Source organism: Macrobrachium nipponense, chromosome 19 (assembly GCF_015104395.2).
Source record: "Macrobrachium nipponense isolate FS-2020 chromosome 19, ASM1510439v2, whole genome shotgun sequence".
NCBI lineage: Eukaryota > Metazoa > Arthropoda > Malacostraca > Decapoda > Palaemonidae > Macrobrachium > Macrobrachium nipponense.
The window spans coordinates 8,771,504-8,777,662 of record NC_061088.1 but is presented as its reverse complement, the minus strand read 5'-3'; the positions used below and the strand labels follow the sequence as shown (position 1 = coordinate 8,777,662).

General features: G+C 34.2%; 1 long non-coding RNA gene across 1 annotated transcript; it reads right to left on the bottom strand.

The window, feature by feature from the left end:
• Positions 1-2,468: 2,468 nt before the first annotated feature.
• LOC135212584 (uncharacterized) lies at positions 2,469-4,630 on the bottom strand. The gene is made up of 3 exons (XR_010313934.1): positions 4,533-4,630; positions 3,092-3,198; positions 2,469-2,763 (listed from the first exon to the last, which is right to left on the bottom strand). It is a non-coding gene; the product is annotated as an uncharacterized LOC135212584 (long non-coding RNA).
• Between the last annotated feature and the right edge of the window lie 1,529 nt (positions 4,631-6,159).

The following is a 6,159-nucleotide window of genomic DNA, read 5'->3' as shown; positions in this document are numbered from 1 at the left end:
ATTAACTTGGGACTGTCCAGTCCTGGTTAGAAACAAGGAAGTTTAACTGACAAAATACAGCAGACGTCGTCGTTCTCAAAAACAAAAACCGCCCATTACTCTGCATTTGTGTTTTTTCGGAATTAATACCTGGGTGGGAAGCCTGTTGAAATTAAGTGTACTAAAATTTGGTTTAAGACAGACTCTTCAGTTATCGAAATAAAGTAAATCAGTTAAAAAGTGGATAACACACAATCAGTTACAGTCTCTCCCCCATAATCTGCCCCCCCCCCCAAAAAAAAAAAAAGCAGCTCCCACCCCCTCCCTGTATGGGTGGGAGCTGCTTCCAGATTTCGACGTGAATAACCCTGCCAAAATATACATTTCCATGGGTCTGTACTCGAGAACGAAGGACAAGGAACAGTAGAGCGTCTCACCACCGCAAACGAAGGTTTGAAAAACATTAAGTATTGCGTATAACCTCAACAAAAGGATTACTGTCGTTGCCATTACAATTGGCGATAGCGTAAGGATTTATTTTATTGGTTGTCACTGTACAAGTAAGCCAACTTTTGACAATTCGATAATGGTTTAAATAAAATTTGACGTTGTTAAACGAGAAAGTCCCCTATTTTACCGCTACCGATAACTTCTGGCGTTCGCTTATTTAAGGCGTCATGAAATGATCTAACTCGAACAGAAATCATAGCAAGATGCACAGAATCGTTGTCAAAAGAAGTTATAAGCTAATACTGCACGTATATCTACATGTCATCAGCAGTTAAATGTATATTTTCTAGCATTTTCTAACTCGCCAACATGGATTAAATAGAAAAAAAGCTTGCCATGCAAATATCACTAACAGTAAAGGAAGAATGCAGTCCATATTTAAGGCCAACACATTCCGTTGCAGTTACATTTTGTGGAAACCGGCCCTGCCGGAGTTTATTGCCTTCCTAACATTGAAAGTTCAGCGCGATTAGAAACTATGAACATCAGCCTCCGTTTGAATTCCTAACAGCCTTATATATTGATTCCCATGCATCCACGTCCACTTTAGTTTACCAGATTGCTCTGCTAAACCTTCCTTGAACAATTCATGAAAATATTGGATTCATACTAAAGTTGACAGATTTGTTTCTATTGACACTCAATTACGTATGGTAGTTATTTGGTCAGCTTATTGAATATTTTGTCTGAATCAACTACTTTGGAGGCAAATTACCAGGTGAATTTCCACTCTTAATACTACAAATTTCGAAAACTTATTAAAGTATTAGAGAAATTCAGCAATATACACATTCTTCCCCCGAGTGAATAAAGTTCTGAATGAGAAGTTAATTATTTACCATCAAGACCCTGAGAACTGGGCAATTTTCTTCATTTTAAGCGTCACCAATTCACCACAACTTTGTACCTAGTTAACCTTAACTTGGTCATTCAAAACTGTAGTCTTCTACACAAAAATGATCCTGCGTAAGATTATACAGTGCAATGTTACTAGGTTTTTATCTAGGTCATTACCTTAGGGATTCAAACTAGGATTTGGCAATGACCTACGAAAAGCCTTTTGTAGCTTTTTCAACTTGTGCTCATTGCTCAACTTAGTTGTTACTCCCCCAGCAGCTCAGGATTAAAACCCTGATAGACTTTCTCAAGCAATGGCTTTAAATCACTGCCAATTAACTACACATTTCTATTCTAGCAATCTAAAATTTAGCTCCAACCCCTAAAGAAATTAAACAGGATTAGCCGGTACTTAATAATGCTATGGGCAGCGGTTCAATAATGGGAACAACTCCGATAACCATGATCGGAATGGCTTGATTGGTCTATCATCAACAAGACTTTGGTCTTCCAGGCAATGTTAAGCGCTTTCCCATAGAACCATGGGAGGGATTCCAGGAGCTTGTTTGCAGTTACTTAATTATAATGGCTAACTTTAATTTTTTTTTACTCAAATTTAAGAGAACGGAGTCTTTTTAACCACTTAAGACTTCACAGTTGAAAGCAAAGCAAAAAACAGTATCAAGGAATGAGCAGGTCTAGTGTTTTACAAATTCAATTTAGATTATTTTCTCCCTTTCATTTACCTCTTTATACTGCATTGCCTTAGTAAAATTTCTTATATTTCAAAGCCTTATTGACACCTGAATGAGGAGAGGTAACTGATTTTTTGGCCTCAATAGTTTATTCAAGTTTGCATTGTTGGTGGTTGTTAAAACTACCAAATTAATCTAAATTTAATATTTACACATATTAGCAATACCTCACATTAGCTACTATTTCGACATTATTAACTTTCCAATAAATTGAAGACATTAGTTATACTTCGTTACCTCAAATTTATATTCATAGAAAGTTAAATCAATGGACGATTGTCCTTTTGCATTGAGAGTTTATATATTCTTGTGATAAAGAAAACATTCCAATAAACTATCACTTAATCTAGTAGGATTGTTGTTGGATCAAAAGGAAAGTCACTCAAATTTAGCATAGACAAATCTTTATAAGCCTTTATTAATTAACAAACCCGGTCAGTTTCTCTAGGTATAAAACTTATGGGTAGCTTTAACTACCACCATTATTAATGGACTTTCAGGGTCCACTACTGACGATAACTACCACCACTCCATATTAATTGACTTACTGCGTCCACTACTGACGATAAATACTAGCTAATCCGTTCAATATCTTTGGTTATATCAATCAACTGTTGTCTGTCATGCTGCTCTGAACGCTGTTTGATGTTAAGACTATTCTTGCTCTTCATCCCAGCAAAACCTGTAATTAAAAGTCACAGGTCAAACATTCTTAATATTTATCAATGCTGTCTTCAAAGCCTAATAGAATAGGAATATCCTAACCTTTAAGAAAAAACTTTAATTGCTTTACTTTATAAAACAAGATTAAGTAATCCAATCAATTATATTAACTATAAAAAATCTTAACACGCAGTCAAAGCTTCGAAATTAAATTTAAAGCTTAATATAAGATAAAGAGTTTAATTGAAAATATTCTAAGGGGAAGGATTAGCTTGCAAGGTGTTAGTACAGGTTTTTTTGATAGAGACACAAATAGGAACATCTTATCTGAAATAGGAACATCTTACCTTTCAGAAAGTTATAGTTACGGATATAGTCCGGCGAAGTGAAGTTTGCAGAATTATTACTTTGACCAAAATGAAGTTGAAACCTTCCATTTATAGGATCCTGGAACCTGAAAAGAAGACACTTAGATGTCTTATATGTCAACTTAAAAATATCACTTAATTTGCTATTATCCAATTGTACTAAAAAGAAAATACAATAGTAATTCAATGGCCAGCTGCTATAAAGAAAAATTCTCTAGCAACTATATCCAGCTGCCACTAAGAAATTCACTACCAATTCAATAATGGTCAAGTGGCTACCAAGAAAAACTAGGAATTCAGTTTAATACGAAAATAAAACAATTAAACATCTTCCGGCTGCTATAAAGAGAAAATTCAACTAGCAATTCAGTATCCAATTAATACTTAAAAAGCTCCCAATTCAATATCCAACTAACAAAAACAATTAGTTCACTAAACAATTCAATATCATCCAGCTGCTAAGAAAAAATATCTAGAAACTAATATAAACTACTACAAAGAAAAATAAATTAGAATTCAATATCCATTTTACCCCCAACCAAAATACCGATCACCCAACTGCCACCGTGAGAATTTCACTAGCAATTCAATATCATCCCACCCCTGCTATCAGCCAACCAACATTAAACAGGCAATATATCATCCACTTGCTACTAATAAAAATATCACTTATCAAATGAACATCAACCACTACCAAGAAAAATATCACTATACAATATCACCTGCTAAAAATAATATAAATAATCATTCAGCTGCTATTTATAAAACATTGGTAATTGAATATTAGCCACCTGCTACCAAGTAAAATTTCAATAGTAATTAAAAGTTCACCTAGCTGCTGGTAAGTACAATATCAATGGCAATTAATAAGCCACCTGCTATTAAGATGAATATTACTAGTACTTCAATATTACACGATAGCTTTTTATAATATCACTAGCAATTCATTATCATCCAGTAGTTAATTATAACATCACTGGTAATTCAATATGCAGCTGTTAACTAAAGCATCACTAGGAAGTCTATCATCCAGTTGCGACTAAAATATTAAATCTTAACCAAACCTCATCCAGCTGCTGTTAAACACTAGCAACTCAATACTTCAAAAAATGAAACTCCCTCCATGGTGATAGTAAATATTAAAACCAGACATTCAATATCTTCCAGCTGCTATTGAATACTTAATAACTCAATATAACAGGTAATTAAATATCAACCAGCTGCTAATAAAGTTTCATCCCAACCCATTAGCAACCATCATCCAAAAAGTCCCAAAAAAATTAAAAAAAAAAAAAAAAAAAAAAAAAAAAAAAAAAAAAGAAAAAAAAAAAAAAAAAAAAAAGAAAAAAAAAAAAAAAAAAAAAAAAAAAAGATAATTCAATATAACCCAGTTGTCACCCGAACTCTACCATTTACGAACCTTATCAACGACGCCGCCAGTGTCCGTCGATAAGCGCCATTGAAATAGGAAAACAACGTCCAACACCCGCAGGAATTTTTACTGCTTTACCACAAAACCCAAACTTTCAAATTGGCTATTTCTTGCACTGTCTTCTTAACGAAATATTTTTTCTTATTACAGGAACCAAGGAGGAACCAAGGAGGAAAGGACCCGAAAATATTCTCTGGCCTTTCTGTCGTTTGTTCAACAACCGGTAGATGGCATTGATGACGACAATGCATTTTAATTTTTTTTTAAATAAGAGGCAGTTTTACCAAGACGGAAGATGAATTATCACAAAAGATACCAAAATCACAAAATAGGAAGTAGGGATATTATCATACACACACAGATATAATTATAATATATAATATATAATATATATTTATAATATATATAATAAATGTATATTATATATATATATACATATATATACATATAATATACCCATATAGAATACATATATATTACATATATAACATATACATATAGATATATATATATATTTATGAATAGATAGATAAAGTAGAGAGAGATAGAGAGAGATAGAGAGATTGAGAGAGAGACAATTAGCAGGTAATTAACCCTCCTTAACTCCTTTAGAAAAAAAAGTCTGCAGAACTACCCACTTTTTCTATCTGTCTTGTCATGTGACTTCCAATTAATTGATTAAGCTCACCAAACAGGGACACTCCTCCGAAACCAGTTCAGTTAAGCACAAAATGTAATCTGAACTCACCTATTCTATTTACTTTGCCTATTGGTACTACAAGTTTCCATCCACACAGACACTCGCATATTGCCGAGAGGTCCACATTCGTTGCGACTCATTTACTTAAATTTTTGTTTAAAGTGCCAAAGCGGTGTATACAGTAATATGCACAACTTACCTGGATGTAACTCTCTTTATCGCACCTTTATCAGGAAGCAGCATCGCATATATACGTAAAGACTCCAGAATAAAACGTATTTTTGTCTTCACGTTCCCTCTCTCCGTTTGCCCTCGGCTGTGTCATGTACTCCAAGCGTGTCTGACCATCGCGCGCTCGCGCGCGTAATATATGTGAGAGAGAGAGAGAGAGAGAGAGAATAAGTTAGTCTCCTTCTCGTGACAAAAGGAAAATTTTGGCACTTTTGCTGTGAAAAAATAAGTTAGAAACTGTTGCAGAGAACAGCCAAAATAAAGACCAGATTCATACCGGTTTGAAAATGTATTTTCGTTTTAAAGGTGGTGTGTTAAGCCTTTCCCGTTCTCTTATTCATGTATTGGATTTTCATATCCTCGGTATTTACCGGGGATTAATCAATTCCACTTTCGTGACTGGGAAAGCAGTCTCTCTCTGCAAAATGCCATTTGAAAAATAATTCTTAACGGACTAGTCACCATAAATCTCAGACTGTAGTTTTAGGCATCCGGATTAGATGGATATTATTAATTAATGGGAATTGTGCGTTTTCCTTTCTCACGAAGTTAATGCTCTGTTCGTGGAAAAATTAAATTATTTTGTTGCGAAAATATTCAGGTTTGGGGTTTTGCTCATTTTGCCTCTCGGAGGGTAAAAGATTTCACTAAATGATCTCTATCTCTCTCTCTCTCTCTCTCTCT